This window comes from Camelus ferus, chromosome 12 (assembly GCF_009834535.1).
Source record: "Camelus ferus isolate YT-003-E chromosome 12, BCGSAC_Cfer_1.0, whole genome shotgun sequence".
NCBI lineage: Eukaryota > Metazoa > Chordata > Mammalia > Artiodactyla > Camelidae > Camelus > Camelus ferus.
The window spans coordinates 51,951,653-51,974,778 of NC_045707.1; the positions used below are offsets into that span (position 1 = coordinate 51,951,653).

Below are 23,126 nucleotides of genomic sequence, written 5' to 3' on the forward strand. Positions count from 1 at the left end.
TTGTGCAACCAATATCCAGAACTCATTTCATACTACAAAACTGAAATTCTGTGTTTGTATGTATAGGCTCCATATATTTTTATATATATACAAGGAATTATATACACACATATATATAGATTATATATTCATATATATAAAATTCCTTACATGTATATGCATATTTCATATATAAAAAATTCCTTATACATATATGCATATTTCTTGCATATATTCCTATCATAGAGACTGGAGGGAGAGATATATCCTTAAGGTGTTAACAGTAGTGGAATTTATGCATTATTCTTCTTACCCTTTATATTCAAATTTTTTTTACAATAAACTTATAATTCTTTTCTGTTAAAAAAATACAATAACACTTTTGTTTACATTTAGACATCTACATTCTTAATACAAGAAACTTAATATTTCATCCGTGTTGTAGCATGTGTCAGAATGTCCTTCCTTTTTAAGTTTGCATAATATCCCATTGTATATATATTCCATATTTTGTTTACCTATTTATTCATCTTTTGATGAGTAGTTGGGTTGCTTCCACCTTTGGTCTATTTTGAGTAATGCTGCCATGAACATGAGTATACATATATCTGTTTGAGTACCTTTCAGTTCTTTTGGGTATATATCTAGAAGTGAAATTGCTAGATTACACGTTAATTCTATTTAAAAAATTTTAAGGATCTGTCATACTGTTTTTCATAGCAACTGGACTATTCTATATGCCTATTAACAGTGCATAAGAATTCTCCATATTATTGCTGATACTTGTTTTCTGTCTTTCTGATGGTAGCCACTCTAATGAGAGTGAGATGCTATCTCATTGTGGTTTTGATTTTCATTTCCTTAGTGGTTAATGATGTTGAACATATTTTCATATGCTTATTGACTATTTGTATATCTTCTTTAGAGAAATATCTATTCAAGATCTTTGCCTGTTTTTTAATTGGATTGTTTGCTTTTTCATTTTTGTGTAGTAGGAGTTCAGTTTATATATTCTAGATATTAACTCCTCATCAAATATAGAATTCGAAAATATTTTCTACCATTTCATGAGTTGTGTTTTCTATGTTGATTTTGCTATTTGATACATAAATTTTTAAGTTTTACATATTTCAATTTATCTATTTTATTTTCTTGGTGATGCTTTTATTATCATACTCAAGAAATCACTGACTAATCCAATGTCATGAAGCTTACACCTATGTTTTCTTCTAGGAGTTTTACAGTTGTGGCTCTTACATCTAGGTATTTGATCCATTTTTGAGTTAATTTTTGTATATCGTTTATTTGTTCATCTTCACTCTTTTATATGTGAACATCTAGTTTTCCCAACACCATCTGTTAAAAAGACTATCTTGTCTCTATGGACAAGGGTGCCATGGTCTTGATACCCTTGTCAAAAATCAGTTGACAGTATAGATAAGAGTTTGTTTCTGTGCTGTGTATGCTATTTTACTAATGTCTATTTTTATGCCAATACCATACTATTCTGATGACTGTGGGACATCCAGTTTTAATTTTTATTTTCAAGACTGGCTATTTGCATTCCCTTGAGTTTTGATATGAACTTTAGGATAGATTTTTCTGTTTTTGAAAAAAAAATGCCATTGGGATTTTGACAGGGATTGCATTGAATCTGTAGATTGCTTTTAGTAGTATTGATGTCTTAACAATATGAAGTATTCTAATCCATGTACACAGGATGTCTTTCCATTGATTTGCATCTTCTTTAATTTCTTTCAGTAACACTTTGTATTTTTTTAGTATACAAATCTTTCACCTCATTGGTAAAGTTTGTTCCTAAGTTAAATATTTATCATGTTTTTAATGTAAGTCTGTATTTCTCTTCATACAATGCTTGTATGAAGCTATGTTGAAAAATAATTAATACTCTTTCTAAAATATTTATATGTTTGACTTATGTCTCTTTTATTTACAAGCAAGATATTATGTCTGTGTTCATTTCTTAATTTTATAATGTTGCAGCCATCCCTTGTGTTGTAAGGTCAGTCACCCTAATAAATTATTAAGGATACGTAACTTATTAAAATTTAAAAATCTATAAATGTTGAGCTGATTTTGTTATAAAATAAGCCACATTTTTGGACTGCTACAGATAAATAAAATCAAACTAAAAGAAAACGAATTATTTAAAAAATCATAGAGAGTGACAAAATAAATAAATCTCCTTTCTGATTATTGCTATTAAAAATAACTTTTGAATGACAATGTTAATTTTGCTGTATATTTAGGTTCTTTAATATTTTAATCAAAATTGTAACTTGGGAAAAAAGTATTTTTCAGTAGAGTTTGCAGAAAATCATCAGTTCAACAATAAGAAAACAAAAATTAAAAAGCCGATATCTATGTAGACCTACATCACAACTATTCAATGTACATCAAAAGCAACTCCTTTCCAGAACTTAGTTTTACATCATGTTAATTAAATAAATATGAAAATGAGAGTGTCCATCAGTTGGAGAAAATTTTAGGATACTTCTAAAAAGTAAGGTAGTTTCATAGTTTTTTTTTTTTTTAAATATAGCAAGAGATTAGAAAGAAGGAGATAAGGGAGAAATGGTGCCAGACTAGAGAACAGAAAGAATGATGAAAATAGAAATAGAAAAATAAATAGAGAAAAATATGAGAATAAATAGGAAGGAAAAAATAGAGAAACAGTAAAAGTGAGAAGTAGAAAGATATAAGTGAAAGTATTGGGACAAAATAGGTGACAGGGGGAGAACTGAGACATAATATCCACAACCAGCTCAAAAGACATAGATATACAGGAGCATACAGAAAATGAAAATCAGGAGTAAATTGTTAAGGAAGAGAGAGAGAAGAAGAGAGGAGAGGGGATGGGCGGGGAGGGAAGAAGAGATTCCAGAAGAGAACATATATTTTACCTGAGAATTGACTTCATTGAGATGGTCACCAAACCATTACTTAAGAGACAAGCAATAACTCAGAGAACAAAATTGACTATGATGCAGTCAGGATGGTTTCAAAGAGAAAATAATATTTAACAAAAATATTCCATGATATAAAGGATTTCTTTAGTTACATAGTTCTGGTGAGAAATTCTAACTAGAAGGAACAGCACGTACAGAGGTTTTAGAGGTAAAATCCAATAATGTGGTTTATTAGTCTTGTTTACTTTACTTGGAATCTGGTCAGGGTAAGTGTCCATTGAGAAAGCTATACAGTCAGGTCCAGCAGTTGGGAAAGGTCATTGTGGGGATGTGCCCTGTGAGCTGGACCTGCACAGTCCAAGGCTCCTCACCTCTTCCTGTCCTTGAAATGTACCTCCTCCCCAGTGTTCCCACAGTGGGAGCTGTTTCCAGGGATGCAGTCTTGAGAGAGTAGTGTGTTCAGACCTTCTGAATAAGAGGTACTGATGGAGGAAATTACTTGAAACAGGTAGATAAGTAAAAGATTCTTGCCATTATGTAGGTAAGAAATAATGAAAGCTAGAAATAATGCCATGAAAGCTAGATATAACAAAAGATGTTTAAAGAAGGTAGAAGCAATGGATAACAAACTGCAGAAATAAAGGAAGAAGGCATAAATAGTATGACTTCTAAGTGTCTAGCTTGGCTAACTCTGTGTGGTCATGATTTTTACCTGACTGGCATGACATGAAGAGTGATCTTTCTGTAAATGCAAATCCGATTACTTATCTTCCCCATTTAGGAACCTTCAAAGATAATTCCAGACTCCTTTATATAGCATACATAACTCATTATCTCTCCAGACACTTCTCTTTCAGTGCCCTTTATACCTCACTCTACAGTCCAGCCATACTGAACTACTTTCACTTATCCAAACGTAATATGCATGTTTTCCTTAGGGCTTCCTTCTCAGTGTCTGGAAATATTTCTTACCCTTTTAACCAAGGCTTACTGGGCCTTTTCTAAATGTTACTTCCTACAAGAAACAATTCCTAATACTCCAAGATTAGTTGAGGTATCACTCATATACAATTGCATATGGTCCTGAATTTATCACTGCAATGTAGTGTTAGTAAAATCGGGACTATCTCCATGGAGGTAGACACCTGAAATCTTTGAAGTGTGCTTTGCCTAGTTCACTACTGTAATTATCTGTTACATTAACTGGAATGCTCAATGCACATTTGAGCAATGTAGTTGGATTTTCAATCAACTGTCAGTTATTAGATATACTAGCTTTTATCCTTTTTCCTTGGCTTTATTTATCTTCACTAAACACCTTGGTCATTTTAAAAATGGCAGTTGAGAGTGACATATAGCCCTCTTCCCTCTCTCTCTTCTTTTCTTCCTTCCTTTCTCCCTTCCTTTCCTTCTTTTTCTTTCATGGTCTCTGAAAATCTGCTGGGTAACTATAGTTCCCAACTCGGATGCTGAAGCTGCTTCATTCCAGCTCCCTTATGTTTTTCCCCAGCAATAGCTGCAGAGTTGCCACTTCTGAAGAGGGAGAAGGGCTGGAGGCATTTGCTGTGTGGTATTTTGTTCTGTTTCTCCTCTTTCTTCCCCCACCTCCCCCTTCCTGAGTAAAGTGATCTGCTTTAGCTACAGGGTGTATGGAGGAAAAATAAAATTTGATTTACTTTTTCTGTTGTCTCCAGATGATTATATTGTCATTACCTCCCTCACAATGTGTATACCCTGTTTTTGTTGTGGAAGCAACAATTTGTTTATGTATCAAATAATCAGACATGGGCCATTATAAAATACCATGTAGAAAGGCATAGAAAGATAAGATTGGGTTTTTCAGCCAGCATTTTAAAAATGTACATATACTCATGGATTATGACTCTTTTAAATGCTCTTCTTGATAATGTAAACATTGTTTCATGTAGAAAATTCAAGTAAAGAATTGGATCTGAAAATTTTGATAACTCTTTTTTGTGTTTTATGTGTTGTCAGTATTCCAAATAGAATGTTCTAAGTCTCAAATCCAAAATATTATTAAAATTATTTTTAAAAACCCAATTTAGGGGAAAATTTTCATATCACAACATATCATTCAACTGAAATAGAATTAAAAATGACTTGTTTTTATTTAGAAGGGAATAATTTATGAAGCTTGGTTTTATTGGAAACATCTTATTTTCTTTAGGAGGCTATTCAAAGAGACAGTGTTTATGTTTGTGATCACATATTTGGAATCTACACTCCCTTTTTTATTTTTATATAACTTCTGCATTTTAACTAATGTTTTAAAAATATATACTTCTAATGGAACTGCATTATAATAAGTGATTGTTAATAAAAAGTTATTTATATAGAAATACTGCAGTTTAAAACAAAACCTTCTACATATTATAAAATGCAATAAAATGGCTTTAGGACCTAAACAGAAAATTTCCTGTACATAAATGGTCATTAAAACTGCAAAAGGAATGTGATTTAACATGTCAGCTGAAAACTTTAAAATGTTTCTCTCAGATAGAAATGTATATAGCATGATAGTATGGATTCTAGACTGTAGTTTGAAAGAAAGCAATGGTGAAAATGAGTTTCATGCCAGTAGACACTTTAAAAACTAGATATAGCAGCAGTCACATTAGCTTAGATAATGGGAGAATTTTTCTTCATTGAAAATGCTCTGTGTCGCTTAAGAAGAACTTACTGAGGCAGCCTGCCATCTAGCTTTTTCACAGAAAAACAGGCTTACAGACTGCAGATGAGAGAGTCTGGAGCAGAGACAATTTTAACTTAGCCATTCCTAATTTATCTCAAGCATATTCAATTCATCTTCACTGCTCTATGCACACAGGAACACCAGATTGCTGTCCCTGGGGAACAGAATGCAACCGGGGATCTAGAGAGCTGTCACATTCCAAGAAATATTTAAATTGTGCTGATTTTCTTCTGGAGAACTGAGCCCAGGGAATGAAACTCTCCATCAAGTCAGAGCTTTGCGGGCAATAGATCAGAAGATATTGCCAGTTTTCTAATGGATTATTGTTATCGGGCAGGTTTTCTCTGAAGGTACGTAGTCATTTTCTCAATTCATTACCCTCTTCTATTTATCAGGTAATGATCTAATGAGCTGGGGATCCAAACCTGTAAAAAAAGAGAAAGATGTTAAGTAGTTGGTATTGACTGAAGAATGACACCTTATTGCTGCAATGTTTATAGGTGAACAATCTGATGCCTTCACTGAAGATTAGTAGGGTATAGTTTGAACTGCATTATCAGCAAAAACAGGCAAAACCAAAACAAAACCGTGCTGCAGGCTGCATTATCATAAGTTCATATTCATTCTCTTGAGGATTTTCTTTTGTAGCTGCAATGTATACTGAAGGGAAAAACAGATTTTGAAAACTCACTTAACCTTATATATGTTTTAATCTTTTTACATAATCATGATATTTTCTCCATATATTCCCAAATACAAAACTTTGTCTCAAATGCTGTTATTAATTTTGGTGTCATTGATGTTTATGATATGTGAATGTATGAATGACAAAAGTATTTAAAGAAACTCCAGTAGGAGCCTGGCAGCTCTTTATTTTTGAGTTCGGAATAATCTTACTAAAATAAGTGGCTACAGTTTTAGTTAAATGTGCATACTATAAAGATGTACTATTCAACTTTGTTCTGTGACATGAAACCCTCCCTACATCTATAGAACTACACGAAACTATTTAGCAAAGTAAAATGTTAAAAGCTGATAAACTTCTGAATGCTAACTGAACCAACACAAATAGAGAAAGCCTTATCCTAAACTGGAATTTAGCTTATTATACCTATGATATATTAGAACAGGAAGGGGTGACTTCTGTGTGTATTTCCCAAAAGTTAAAGATGTGTTTCTAAGGGGATGTTCTTGTCAGAGTGAGTAGGGGTGTGAGACAGAAACCAAGCACATTGCTAGTCACAGTGAGCTTAGGAAAACTGAAGAAATATTTTAGAATGGGATATGGGGGCTTCAGATGCTTCTCAGTGTTTTATTATTGTGTAAAGAGACTCAGTGAAACCTACTGCGGTACTAGTATTTTTCCATGTCAAAAATGGCTGTGAGGATAGGTGGAGTAGCCAGGACGTGTGACCTGGAGTGTGGTGTACCTGCTGCTGTATTTGGCCTGGAACACAGACTTGTGGAACCATTAATGGGTTAATCACAGGCTCAGGAGAGGAAATGGTGGCTGAGCTTCACAAGAGCACTTGTGAAATGTGTTCTAATTTCTTTAGAGTATTTGAGAGACTATTAGAAGAATAAAGGAGACGGAGAAGAAAGACTGAGTACCCAAACAGTAACTTAAAGTGCATTCTCTCTTATCCTCAGAGGGATTGTAAAAGGCAAAAAAATGGAAGAGAGGAAGGAGAATAGAGTCCTCAAAGAGTACTTTTAAGTGCTTCTTTTTTCATGAATCTTACAAGAACTGAGGAGCAGGAGTTTAAAATCAAGGTTTCCCTATGGATTCCTCCATTTTACATGCTTTTTCTCTCCTTCATAGAACATTTTCCCTCCACTCACTTAACAACAACAACAAAAGTCAGCTTACTCACAGCCTTTCTCCCCAATAACTTGTAGCTCTAATTTAAATCTACAGAAATGTGCTCTCTGAAACTGTATTCACTCCTGAGAGTCAGAGTTTTACAGTCCAGTGACTTATGAATGCCAAAGGATAAAGTGATTTAACATCTTTCATCCTTTTTTTTTAAATTATTATCACAACTGGCTCTTCTGAAAGTCTCAACCTATGTACAAAAAAGGGCACAAGTAGTAAAAAAGAAAAAAGGAATAACTTCAGGGAACATATTTTATTTTCTTTCAGAATAAGATAATACCAATAGATAACGAAACAATTCACTTCATGTTTAGGTATGGGGAAGAATTGACAGTAGCTTACAAATCAATCCTTTAATTTACATTTTGGTTTTAGATGAATATAACAAATATGAAAATCAGGAGGTGCAGTTTCACTTGTCAAATTGTAATAAAAATTTTTATTGCCGTAACCTCCTATTAACTTTTTCTACCACAATCATGTTAGTGTCTCTTGCCTCCTTGAAGGGTGCATTCACTTACCCTGCTATCTAAATCTACTCAGCTTTCAAGTCAGGTGCTAAAATGTGCTTTACTTCATCTTATGGTGAGTTCATTGCAAAATATATTACTATAATTTCATTTTATTGGTTGCTGTTAAATATTTAATATTTATTGAGTGCCCATGATATGTTTGATGCTTAAAAACAATATGTAGGAAGAAAATACATAATGATATTTCTCCCAAATCAGCCAGTTTATTAATATTTCAAGATTCCTAATTGGTGCCCACAGAGGAAGACAATTAAGGCTTACTCTTTAGTGGTTACTTACGTGCATGTAAGGCACAAAAAGTCCTATATGCAGTCAATAAATTGCATTCAACTTTACTGAGGATCCCAGACTAATCATCTAGTTATTTTCAAATTCTCCCTTAACTCTGTTTCAGATGTCTAACTGCCATTATAGACAGAGCATTGGATTGGGAGTAAGACAAACTGGTTTAAACCTGTTAAGTAAGTGTGTGTAGGCTCATTATCTCCTCTATACCTCTATCCCATCAGTGCTATAATGGCCTTAACAGTGTCTACTTTTCAGATCCTTGTGGATAGTAGAGAGCATACATATTAAGTAACAAACATATAGTTTGTGTGCATAATATGCTCAATAAACAGTACCTATTTTGAACACATTTTACCATAGTTTCATATACAGAATGTTCCATTTCAAGTCACCCTTACTCTTTCTTCAACAATGTATGTGTGTCAGTGTGCGTACATGTGTAAGATCATAGATCCATTTGTTTAACAGTTTTAGTAATAAAAATTATGTATTGCGTATGTAGTTATTGCTTAGCACTAAAATACTCTATAGAAGTTCTAAAGCATTACCCGTGCATAGATAAACTTGCAATTTAAGATTAGTTTGAGAAATTAGTTGGCATATTTCCCATGGATTTCAAATAGCTAAATTATCAACTATAACTTACCAGGGAAAGCAGATAGAACTATACCTCATGTTCCCACTTTTTCCTTCTCCCAAAGGAAATGGAAATAGAAGAAAAAACAGTAATTCCTCTTGCTCATTATAATGTGCTTATTGCCCCTTTCATTTGCATTTCATTTTGCTACAGTGACTTGTATAGGGAGATGGCCTCAAATTCCAACTGCATGGAGTAGTTCAAGCATACAAATCCACCCCTCAAGTAACAAAACAAATATATGGAAACTTTTATTAAAATAAAAGACAGCTTTTGCTTTGAAAAAATGCTAAACATTTTTTGAATGAGAATGAAACTGTCAAATGCGAATGTTAAATCCAACCAGATGTTGACCTTAACTGTGAGTTTGAATCTTTACAAAAATAGTATGCAAATCCAAGCCAGAAGCTGCTTTCTTTAGGTGACAAGACTGCTGAAATATCCTGAGTCTGAATTTCTCAGCTATATTTCATATTGATTTAAGCATATACAGAAAACCTGCTTGAATGTTACGAGTAATATGGGAGAGAAATTAAGCATAACACAACTTGGTCTATGTACCGTTGTATTGGAATATATAGTTGTAAAAAAGTCCTCTTTATGAAAGGGAACCACCAAGTAATTATTTTGAAAGTGGGTCACAGGAAAGTATCTAGCACATTCTAACAAGATCAAAATGTGGGCACAAAAGCAAGTACCTGATGAAAGGGCATTTTTTTTTCCCCTTGTCAGTGTCTATTGTCAGTGCTAATCCTGTTTGAAATATGAGTTTGCCCACTCACCAATAAGCAGAAGATTTGGGTATCTAACTTCATTTTCCAAAAGATCCTTGAAGTTCTTGATCTACTGTTTTTTGATTCCCAGCTTTGGATATTTTGGCCCAGTACTTAAGGAGATTGGACTCTATATTCTAATTACAAATCAGTTTTCTAATTTGTACAAGTGTATGTGGAGGTGTAATAATAATATTCATATGGTGATGTGGAGTGAATATCAAAATATTGTAGAATAGTATTACCGGGACTTGTTCATATAAGTACAGTTGACCCTTCAACAACACAGGTTTGAACTGCACAGACCCACTTATATGCAGATTGTTTTCAATAATAAGTGCTACAGTACTACATGATCCGTGGTTGGTTGAATCGAAGGATGTGGAACTCAGCATATAGAGAAACCGTCCTCCATGTATTTGGAACGTTGACTATAAGTTGTCTGCAGATTTTCTTGGAGGGCTGGTACCCCTAGCCCCCAAGTTATTCAAAGGCCAACTACGCTAAAAATAGTAGAGTATTATTGTTTCTCTCATGACATCACTGTCTCCAGGCCCACCCATGATACTGGGTTTCCTGTTACTCAGTTTAATTCCCACACCCCCTTTGAGGGTCCCAGATTTGTGCTCACCTACATTATTCTTCTACCCATGGTTTCCTCCAGACAAATATTCTTTACTAAGCTCTGCCCCTTGGACCTAACCTTAAACAGCTTAGCCATAATCCATTGAGGTGTTTTTTCCCTCAGCAAGTTCTTCACAGGAAAATAGATATGTTTAAGCTTAGTGAGTCTCTCCTTACATCTGTTGTGTACCAACAAACAAACAGTAAAGGAGACACAAAGAAAGTACTGGTGTACTTGTGGCAGATAAAACCTCCTCAGGCTTCTAGAACAGAGGCTTTCTTCTATGAATGGCCAACCCATGAAACTGAATTGCCTCTCCCTAAAATTCATTTGCTGAAGTCCCTAACTCCTAGTACCTTAGAATGTGACTGTATTTGGAGACAGGCTTTTTAGAGAAATACTTAGTTACAATGAGATCATGAGGGTAAGTCCTAATCCAGTATGACTGGTGTCCTTATAAGAAGAGGCTATTTGAACACAGATATGTACAAAGGGAGAAGCATGTAAAGACATTAGGGAAAGACAGCCATCTAAAAGCCAAGGAGAGAGGCCCCTGAAGAAACCAGCCCGCCTGACACCTCAGTCTCAACTTGTAACTCCCAGAATTGTGAGGGAAAAAATAATGTTCCATAAGCCATGCAGTCCGTGGCACTTTGTTACAGCAGCCCTAGTAAACATTTTAGACTTTGTGGACCCCAGGAGTCTTCTGTCACATGTTCTTCCTCCACTTCTCTTTCTTCACATTCATCCTTTAGAAAATGCAAAACAAAACAAAACAGCAACAAAAAATAAACAGATATTCTTAAGGGCCATATTTGTCCATAGACATAGTTTGCCAACCCTTGTTCTGGAACATAAAAGGTCTTTAAAAGCCTTCCCAGTTTGGGCAAATGATAATCCTACACTTCTGTGTTCTTGCACAAGATTAGCTTACCTTATGGATAATACCACTGACTTTTCACCTAAAAATAGAACTTGACCATTTTCTTCTGTTAAAATTCTTCCAAATACCTCAATTTAATGTGTTTTGATTATTTTACATGCCCTCTTAAAGGATCTTTTAAAATTTTAGTGTTAGAACAGCATCTGAAAAAAATATATAATAATAATAGCAGTTTGCACTTGCTGAGTACATTCTGTGGACTAAAGTTATTCTGAACACTTAACATGCATTTTCTCATGTTAATCCTGCCAGCAACTGTACAAGTTGCTGCTGTTATAATCATTTTACTGATATGGAAATTGGGGTATAGAGAGATGAAGTAACTGCTCATGATTTTTCAGTGTAAATAACTTACATGAATTGTGAAAGTTTGAATATAGATTCTTTGGCCGAGAGTCAGGCATTTAACCACTCTACCGTAATGGCTCTCAGATCATGGCAGTTTTATGTTTACTGTAGGAACAGCTGTGAAAATGTCGAAAAGTACGTATCAGGTAGCAGTTCAGGTGAAATTAAGGGGAAATGGTACAGTGCTTATTTTAATCCTACACTTTTATGTAAATGAAGGAGGTATGGTATTTTTTTAAGTTAATATGTAATTTGTTTGTCTTATGGAGGATATGATCTATCTCTTTAGGACTTTTTTTCTTCTTAAAAATATCATACAGTGGAAGAATATTGATAAAGTAATTCTATCATAGAAAACAAAATGAACAAAATGGTATAAGTTTGAACCTCATAGGAATTTCATACTTAATTTTGCATGTAAATATGTTAATATTTAATTTAATAATTCATATTATATGAGGAAATCCATGAAAAACAAAACTGACAACTAGATATAAATACTCTATTATATCTAGTCATTTTAACAGTGTCAACAGGTAGTAGATTTGAATGTGTTTGAACAAGAACCTGTCTGAGTGAACACTTTGCCAGGTGGCACTTCTGTTTTAATTTTAAGAAGCATATGTTGTGTACTGTTTGAATTTCTAGGTTGTCCTTTTTAATTTCATCAATACATCTGATACGCCTTCAGTATTTGTGTAGAACTGAATCATATTTTCTAGCCAAATTTGAATTGGTAGAACATCTTTGAAAAGAAAAATAGGCCAGCACTCCCATGTGATGTAAGTACAGTTGACCTACTTCATAAATTATTCTTCTATCATCTCATTTACATGCAGAATCCTTATAATATTGTCAGGTGTTTATATGTCTAATAAGGAAATACAATCAACATAAAGTGTAAAGCTGTCAATCACCTGCCAACATTGATCAGTGTAAATAATCAGTCTTAATAGTTCTACCTTTTAATTATAATTTCTACTAATTAAATGTATATGCCTGTGTGTATGATGAATCTTAATAAAACAGTGTAATTGTTTAGGAAATTATTGTAATAAACCCTGTTATTTTAGGCTCTGATAGTTTCCCGGACACGTAGACCAAAACCAAAGTAAAATTTCTTTGCCTGTTTTCATTGAAATTGGGGCACAACTGTGGTGTTCTGTTATTTTGGAATTACTCCGGGCCCTGAAATACACAGAAATTAGAGCATTAATCCAACTCTGGATTATCTCGCAGCTCTCTTCCACCCTTCTTTTACTTAGCGTTACTCCTCACGAAATGACTGAAGTGTTAGAAAATGTTCTACCAGGGATTTTTTTTTCTCCTTTGGATTATCTTTGTGAAGATCTAGGAAAAGGAAAATCTTTAGGATAATTGGTAGAATTTACAGGAAGAAATGACGTTTAGCATTGAAGAGAAAATGATTATATCTAGATTGTCAGTTGAAGTAGGGGTGGGCAAGATCTTGAGAATAATCCTGGGAACTGGCTATACACCCCAAAATAATTCTCTGGAGTGTTTAAGTTATGTATTCTCCTTTGACTCTGAGAACAGTTGTATTTGTTACTAGCTTCAAGTCTGGTTTTCATTTTTTGACCCCTTACAGCTGTCTTCAAACCTTTGATAAACACCCACATAGACCACAGCATAGAGTATAGACTAAATCTACACTAAAGGAAAAATCTTAATCTACATATATGTGTACATAAACAGATAAAATCATGGATAGGCAGACATGTATCTGCAGACCAATATATATAGCCCAACAGATATGCAAACAGGGACAGGCTGGCAAAGACTGGGAGACAGATTGCCAGATAGGAACTGGCAATGGGATGGGGTGATAGACCAATATACAGGGATAGACAAACTGACAGCCAGCCAGAAACATACCACTGAGAGATATGGATGAATAGACAGATAAGCACAGACAGACAGACACAGACACAGAGATACTGAACAGACAAGGAGAGACTGAGGCTCGGACTCATGCTCTGACATGGATGGCAGGTCTGGTCACTAAAAGGAATAGATATAAACATAGATGTATGTGTATACACACACTTTACAACTACACACTATACACTAGAATTACCTTCTACATCCATGAGGCAAAATGCTGTAATTATTTGTCATTTAAGGATCTTTCTAAAGTATATTCACCTATGTGTTTTTCCCCACTACACAGATGCAGTATAAAGAACCATAGATAAGTATGTAAACATGCTTTGTCATTCCCTTTACCTAGTACTTCTGTCTTTGGTAAGAGAAACAAATAAAAATAGTCGAGTTATTGTGAGGTTGCTGTTGAAATGTCACCTTAAGCTCTTTTCAAACTCTGTAATATAGGAGACGAGTCAGAACTCAGACAAGAAAATGATCAATTTTCTTTTTCCAGGAGAAGCAACAATTATAAACCAAACAAAAGAACAAAACATTTGTGCTTCGAAAGCATTATCAATGTCAAAACTGTTACTGCAGCCTCAGTCTTTTGCTGTGGGTCACTGAAATTCCTTCTAAGTTATAAAAGCACTTGATAATTTTTGCTGCAATAAAATGAGAAAAGCAAGAGGAAAACATAATGGTTTTGTGATTGGATGGAATTTTAACAACTTGAATGGATAAATATCAAACTTCTAGTCATGTAGAAAGTTTTGATTGTTGCACTATATTTAACTGTTGATTTATTTGAAATAGACTCAGTCCTTCAAAATGTTTTAAAATTTGTAAGAATGTTTAAAGAATGACAAAGTCTAGTAGTTACTGAGAAGCTGCTGTTAGAGGTTTGGAAGGATATACAGACTATAATTAAATGTTTTGTCAGATTATTATCATTAGGTAAGTACTTTGCATGTAGTATATTGCTGGCACTTGTAACCACCCTCTATTTTCAGTGGTAGGTGGGCATAATCAACCAGTCCAAAACTTTAAACAATCTTTCATATTATTTTGCAGCTACTATTGTGAATCACATCTGGTACTTTTACAAATTAATACAAACAAAACAGAGATTTGTGTTTTCCTATGAGGTTATTTTTTTGAGGAGAGGGTACTTTCCTTTTTATTTTGATCTTTGAAAAGCATATATGGTTATATAATAAGCCCTCCTTTTAAACAACTTTATTGAGGCATAATTTATATACCATAAAATCCATCAGTTTTACATGTCTAGTTCGACTACTTTTAGCACGTTTACTGTTTGTGCAACTATCACCACGATCCAGTTTTAGAACGTTTTCATCACCATAAGGAGACATCTTGTGTCTACTTAGAATCACTCTCATTTCTCACCCCAACCCAAGGCAAACTCTAATCTACTTTCTGTCTCTATATATTTGCTTTTTCTGGACATTTCATTTAAATGGACTCAGGCAGTATGTAGTCTTGTATGTCTGGCTTCTTTCACTTAGCACATTGTTTTTGAGGCCAATCCATGTTGCAATGCCTTTTCGTTGCCAAATAGTATCTCATTCTTTGGACATACCAAATTCCGTTTGTCTGTTAACAAGTCAATGTACATATGGATTATTTCTGAGTATACTTTTTATAATTATTCACTAAAAGAGTGAAGATTTTTTATTTTTTCTAGGATTCTCTATTTATAGCATAAATGTGTGCTTGGAAACTTAATGTTTCAATTAATTAATATTGAGGTTTGCAGGACTTCTTTTTGAAAAACTATAAATGAAGCAAAGCTAACTAATCAAAAAATGCTTGTATGTAGAAATATATTAAGGTGATGCATAATGATATATTCTAACCTGGTAAGTAGGCCTAGGTTACTTGTTTTAAATATAAATAACCTATATTTACTTGCTTTATATATAAAATGCATCTCAAAATAACAATATACAAATACAAATACACAGACTAGTAAATTTTATTATTTTGCCTGCTGGATTCTTGTTTTGGATAGGAAAAAAAAGCTCTTGTAAAAGGTTTAATTTTTTCTGATTAAATAAACTATTATAGAAATGTAAAATGTACAGATAATTAGATTCATTGAACTCTTTTGTTTGAAACAGATTTTCCATTTAAAATGAACTTTTTTCTATTTCTAGAATTTTTTAATGCTTAATCTTAACTACTACCATGAATTACTATGTGAGAATTGTTTAAGATTCAATATTCAGAGTTTGCTGATTGAATAAAAACAGTTTAGGTAACAATTTCCAAATCATATGGATGACTGAGGCCACCTATGGGTTAGCCGTGATATCTCTAAGGCTCCTGTCATCTTCTAAATTTACCAATGTCCCAGGCAGCTTGCAAACCTTTCTAGAAGGACTTAGACTTCATGATGATCTTTCTCCTTCACTTATTTGTGATTAATTGACATAGGACCCTGTCTTTATTCATAATTTTTTATTTTGAAATAGGTAACTTGGATATGAAGCAAAATTCATTTGACTTTTAAATCGATTTTATTTCTGCTAAACACAGTGAATCAGAAAACCAAAAATATGGTTTACTGCAACACTTTCTATTAGTTTAAGTGTGCAAAATGCACATTCTTTCCAAGATACTTTTCTTTTGTTCATCTGTTAAGTATGCACTTCTCTAAGTTTTATTGCTTGCCTTCCTTTCAATTTTTATCTTATATTTGCTCAGACTGGGTGGTTTCATCCATTGCTATACCTTCAGTTCCATATAAGACTAATAGAACTCTCATCATGACTTTTTTCCTTTTATTCTGACCTTGTAATTTAGTGTTCAGTTTCCAATAGAAATTTCTGTTTGTAAAAAAACACTATAAATATTTATTCCAGAAAATATAAAGAAAAATAGTGCCTCTATCAGTTAAGAGAATATAAATATTTTTCTGTTTTGTAAGCTTTTGGACTATGATTATGATTGCACCAGAAACACAGATTTTGGATCTAATTCAATGTTTTGTCTACCATCATTAGTCTCATGGATGCTATAAAACCAACCTAGTCTCTTTCTGCTACTAACATGGCCCAATTTTGGTTCAGTTGAAATTATTTTGGAAATGGATCTCATACTAAAGCAGTTTTCCAATAAATAAAAATAAATGTCTGGTATCTTTTAATTTATTAACATGAAATATTTTTATTTTAATTCTATAAATTATATTGTTCAGTTTTACCACCTATTACAATTTGAACTGCTTTTCTAAAGTAAGTACCATATTCTGTCAGTTATAGAAATATAGAGAATTAGTAGCAGAGATAAGTAAAGAATTTCTTTATTTGGCTTTGGAATTTGTCTTTTTGAACTGAAATAGTAATTTTATTGTGCTTTATATTTTAGAAAAAAAACATTGACTAAAATTATAAAATTACAAAGTTAACATTATGCTTGAAATCTGGTGGAACATCCCCCGTACCCACTCTGTCTCAATTTAACTCAGTTGCTGATTCTCAGAAACAATCTAGAAAGGTTGTCACACACCATCCTAAGAAGCCACACAAACTATCTCATTCTGATACATGCACATGCCCACTACCCAGAAAGCACTATTTCTGTGGGATTATTTTCTTGATGACCCTTATATATCCATGGATAAAAAATGTAATGAACTTTTTTGGGTAAAAAGACATTTTCTAATAGCTTTTACACTGCAGGCATCATTTAAATAAAAACTATTGTGATGACATTGAAGGCATGGTTATATCAAGAAAACTTTGAGTATAAATTTTTAAATTGCACTGAGTAAATAACTTAAATTACCACATGTGCAAAACAGGACTGACACTTAGAGTAGAATTTTGAGGTTCCTCAACACAGCCATCTTTTCTTTTTAACAGATCTTGCCCTGCATCTCACCAAATTAACATGGGATAATTATGACCTTGTGTAGTTTACTACAATAATAGTTTCTCTTCTCCTAAAATCTAGAGTAGGGTTATAGAAATTCTGATCAATCATAATTTGGTGCCCAAACTGAGTAGTCAAGCACAGCAGGAATTTGGCAGCCATTGGGTGGCTGTGTGCAAATGGGACAGAACAAGGCAGTCTGCAGAGAGCAGTATGGTAGACTGAAGCACAGGGAAGTGGAGATGAAACACCCAGTGGTCACAGAGCTGGAAGGAAGACATAGTGATCATCTGAAGAGCTTTTCTGGGTCCTGGCTGAATTCACTCACTGCTCTTAGATTCTGGGAACCATCAAGTACCCCTGTGTCATTCTAATTGACTTGAAGTAGGCTCTTAGCACTATTGCCAATCACACTAACCTCCTCATTACTGCAATATATTGCTCTCTCAGAAAATTATTTCAATAGTTTTTTTTTTCCCCTTAAACCTGTAACAACTCTCATTTTCTTCTTTCTCTTTTTAATCAGATTTTTCATCTCCTCTTCAAGAGGCAGGATAGTATCACAATACAGGATGCTCAGAAAGACCCTTGTCTCTGAAGCCAGTGATGATGTCTTTGAGACTCAGCTCCATTTATTAAAGTGATATATGATTTATATCTTTAAGTATTCTGTGCTCCCTTGATATGTTAAGAATCCAGAGAGGTGAATTTAAATATTCTCTATTAATGTGTTTCTTTTTCTCCCTGTATTCCCTATAGAATCCTTTTTGCATTTTGAAGCATTTGTTTGATATGTAGATGTTCTTAACTATTTTATCCACAGTGTTACTTGTACCCTTTAATGTTGTAAAGAGCCCTGATTTGTTGCTGAATTCACCCTCGTTTGTTACTGATATAGTGGACTCTGCTTCTTTATGTTTGAATTGCCTATGTCTCTGCACATTAGAAAAAATCTTTACGAATTACTTTGTTTCACATTTATATCTCCTATACAGCAGAGAATTAGGATACTTTTAAAATCTAGTATGAAAATCTTTCTCTTTTAAAAATTTAGTTTAGCCAATTTAAGTGTAATGATTTTGGTGCAAACTGTTATCAGAAAGGTGAGGAATGAGCATACTTCCTGCTTCTTTACACTCTTTTCTCCAGTGATGTTGTGTATGTCATTTCTGCATTAAGGCACACAACACATACATTCTGTTCTTAACCCCAAATCTCACATTTGTTTTAATCTTATATCTATGGATGAATGTGTAAAATACCTCTACATTACTTAAATCCCCAGAGGTTTTTCTAATAGACTTTTGATTGACTGATTAGAACTTGGATCAAAAACTGTTCATAGAAATATTTCTTGTATATTCAAAATATGTTGCTTTTGTTCTTGAAAGATTATTTGACTCTGTATATACAACTCCTTGAATCATAGTTCCTTTCCTTGAATATTTTTATTTTTACATTTTGTTTTCACAGTGAAGACTTTTCAGAAGAATTCTGAGATTAGCCATTTTTTTCCTCTTAATCTAAATATAAGGATTTTTTTTTTTTTGCCTAATTTTCTATAGCCCCATTTTTATAGGATTTCATGTTTGATGTCAGGTAATTTTCATAGGGTACACTTTTGTGTTGACAATTTGGGATGATTTCCTGGGATATAATATCCTCTTTTCAATATGCACTTTCAAGCCCTCTTTTGCATTATATATTAGCTTTGTCATTGTTTCTATTTTTTTTCAATGGATATCCACTTACACAAATATTGGCTCTCTTTATGTCTTCATATCTACTCTTTTCTCTCTAATCCTTGTTAAGCCTTCAAAAATTTACATTTCTTTTGCTTATTTTCTATTCTCAATATTCTTTTTGATTTTCTCTTTATTAATCTTTTATATCTATTATTTTTCAATAATCCTTTTTAACTCTCTTTTTACAAACTTTGTTTATTTTTACCCATTTTCTATTCTGCATATCCCCTTTGATTTATTTATCATTTCAACTCTTTCTAAACCTTACCAGATAAATTGCACCTCTTTCATTGTCTTAACATTTCTTCCTTGAGATAGTAGAATTTTGATTTGTATTAATGTCCGTAGATGGAATTGACTGTTAGTTTTCATGTTTCATGGAAAATATTTAATAATCTACTCTAATGCAGTTATTTCATAGGGTAGTTAATCTGTCATTTTTCTCTTGTTCTCATCTTTTAGTTTTTCTTACTTTTTTTGAAACTCATTCTTTTGTTATACTTACATTGTTCAGGCTTTAGTCATTTTCCCAAATCTAAAACATTTATTTTGAATGTAGAAGAATAATAGATCTATTTAAGATGACATATAATATTATCTAACATCCATTCTAGTAACTAAAAGCAGTACTTTAAAGACTTTTAAAATCTTTGTTGATTATTACAGATAAATTTAGTGAAGAAAAATCTCTATTTTAGGATTTTAATATCTTGTTAATAATTTACATATATGAAAAATAATTATCATGATTCTATAAACACAGAATTTTATTGCAACACTACCAGAATAGGAATTAATCTTGCCAAAGTTGTCTAAAGCACTCAATATTTAAAGAATTAAAAAGTCAAGTTCTAATATTTTTAAATAATTTGATTTTCATGTATTTGTTTTTTATTTCTTAATTCCTTCTTAAAATAAGAATATCGTATCTATTTTGTAATCTTCTTCCACATCACTTTGCAGTTGTGAAGTTTCATGCAAATGAACATATCGTTGAAAGATTAATAGTTAATACATAATAATATATTTTAGTTTAATAGCATTTTAGAAATTATTCCATTAGTGTTAAAATAACATATTAAAATGCCTTGAAATTCACTTTGTGGTAAATGTTACATAGCAACTTGAATCAGTTTTTAGTCAAAGAACATTTAAGGCAAATATAAATTTAAAATGTGGCTACATTCAAAGCATCTATATGACTGCGAGTTAAAATATATAGTTAAAAATTTATATACAATAAGTTAAATTTGAAACAGAGTATTCTTTTTACACAAAAAATTATCTAATTGTATGATTCTGAAAAGCTTTTTATTTGGTTCACACAACTATACTATCCTCATTTTAAAAATAGTAAACATGACACAATAGATGGTCATCTAATTCTTTAATTCATTAATAAAATAAGGATTATTTTTTCCTGTTCTGCCAGGTTTGGAGCTGTGGCATGAAGAATCAATTAAGACTTAGTTCCTTTTCTCAAGAAACTTGGTCTGAAAATGTTCTCTTCTCTTTCTACCTTATGCTGCACCTCAGGATGACCTGCCTAATTTCTAATTTGCTCTTCTGGTCTCAGCTCCAGCACCACCTTTTGTTTAAACTGTTTGTTGATGTTCCTGCCTCGCTTCATTGTCAGATTCAGGGAGTTCTTCCATGCCCAGCAAACATCGTGGGACCCCATCCTCTATAATCATAATCTTTCTCGATTTTACCTGTTACTTGTAGACTTATTTACTCTATCTTCCCAGTCAGCATCTGCAGTACCAAGTACTGGTATTTGGCATAATATTAATTTGGTATTTACTAAGAATATTCATTCTCATATGTATTCAAAAGTATTGCCTGTTCTTACACATTCTAAGGGGATGCACTCCTTCTTCTGCTGACTTTTACTTCTCTAGCTTCCCATTCCTCCTTTTTGAAATACCCTTCATTTAACTTGAAGACGAAAAGTCAGTCTTTCACAGGTTAAATCCTCATTGAATCCTCAGATGGCAGATGAGAGAAGTAATCAAGTAATTTCAGTAACTGTTCCTTTTTTCTCCTTTTCCTTTTGAAGATTAAAAAAACTACAAAAGTAGTAAAAATTAAAACAAGCACTCATGTTCCAATTTTCCAGAATTATCCACAGTTAATGTTTTGGCATATTTGTTTCCTGTCCTTTTTCCTGTGAATGAATTTATATTGCATCGGTGAAATATGAATGTATTTTCCTTTAAAATGTACAATATTAAGAAGCTGAATTAGTTCATATGCATAAAACAGTCAGATTCCCTCCCTCATTTCCAGATATAGTAACTTGAAGGTTTGATGTATAGAATTCTATTCCATTTTTAAACATTCACACTCATATAGGAGTGACAATAGATCTTTATTACTTTATTACTATTACTGTATTACTTTGTATGTTTTTTAATTAGCTTTACTTAAATACTATTATGAGGCAGGAACTATATTACATTTCTTTTTTTCCACTTAATATTTTCCCAGAGATTCTTCTAAATTATTACACATGGATTTAGTTCCTTTAATTTCTGTAGAGTATTTCATGTCAGTAGACGTTCCTGGTTATTCCTTGCTCTGTTTATGCACATTTAGAGTGTGTCCCGTTTTTCACTATTTATAAACAATGTTTTAGTAAAATTCCTTTTAACATTTTGACACATGTAGTTTCCAGAAATATTTTTCTGAGGATACTTGGAATTGTAATTGTGAACATAGGGAATATGCTTTTTCAAATCACTATTTTCTCTGAAATTGTATCAGTTTATTCCCATTCAATGCTTGATCCATTCAGCTTTTTCAAATCTTTCCTTTTCTCTTTACCTCCTAAAATAATCCATAAACTATAGTTAAAAGTTTTTTTTTTTTCCCGAGAAAGGGGCTTTATATAATTGTAGTGCTCTTTAGTCTAAGCAACTTTAAATAAGACTGTAGTGAGAAAGGCTTTATAGAGAAGAAAATACCACAGGGTTCAGTATCAATCTCAAGGAATATATATCAGGAATTCCAGGAAGTACAAGCTCTATCTGCTTGGTAAAAATGTGAACTTACAGATATACTATGCCACATATTATATAACAAATACTTATTCAGCAAATATCTTTTTTATGTCTGCTATAAGAAGAGCATTGGGCACTGTGAGTAGGAGGGAAGAGACAAGGTATGAGAGCAGAGGAGGGAGATAGATTTTGACCATCTGGAACTTACTTTATCTCAAAGCTAACTGTTAGCAGCACTGTGTAGCTGATGCCTCGGCAGAGGTCTGTCTCTTCTTGTAGCACCACATATCCAGGCTGACACCTTGCCCTCTCTTTGCAGCTTAATTTGATCCTACCACAAATGTCTTACCTTCTCAGGACCTTGAGCATGATCACTAAAATTTGCTGAGCCTTAAAAACAGCACTGACTGTGCCAGAGGCCCCAAGGTAGAAAAGAACATATAAATAATTCAATCAAGTTTGTAAATTTCAAAGCCATTTTCATTTTCCTGATTGCTTTTCTCCACACACACTGTCAAAAATAATGAGGATTTTTCTCGCTAGCATTTAATTCTATTGGCCTCTCTTATCTATGTGTAATGTATACCATTTTGTTCTTTATGTTTCTATATGACAGCTGAAGTGAGTGAGAAATGAGTAGATACTATAATTGCAAGAATGAATCAGTTATCTTTTTCATTATATTTTAAAATCAAAGCCAGCAATTAAAAAAATTAATGCTAATTTGCAAGTCTTTTCAAGTATTAATTAGGCACAGTAGACCAAATGCCTAGTGCCTCTAAATAGTCACTCACATTGCACTTTTTTACAAGGGCTGCAAACAGGGAGATAGCCCTGACTTACAATAAAATCTTCCCTGCTTCCTTTAAAGGTGTTACTCTATTTTTGTCCTCAGTGATTCACTCATCCCTTATCCATTCATCAGTGCAGCCTATATATATTTACAAAGT

At 33.0% G+C, this 23,126-nt stretch overlaps 1 long non-coding RNA gene across 1 annotated transcript in view; it reads left to right on the forward strand.

The window, feature by feature from the left end:
* The first annotated feature begins 5,694 nt into the window (after positions 1 to 5,694).
* The window catches only part of LOC116667745, a 313,588-nt gene continuing 296,156 nt past the window's right edge, over positions 5,695 to 23,126 (forward strand). The window contains exon 1 of the long non-coding RNA XR_004324767.1: positions 5,695 to 5,972. This is a non-coding gene — a long non-coding RNA (uncharacterized LOC116667745). The remainder of the gene's footprint in view (positions 5,973 to 23,126) is intronic.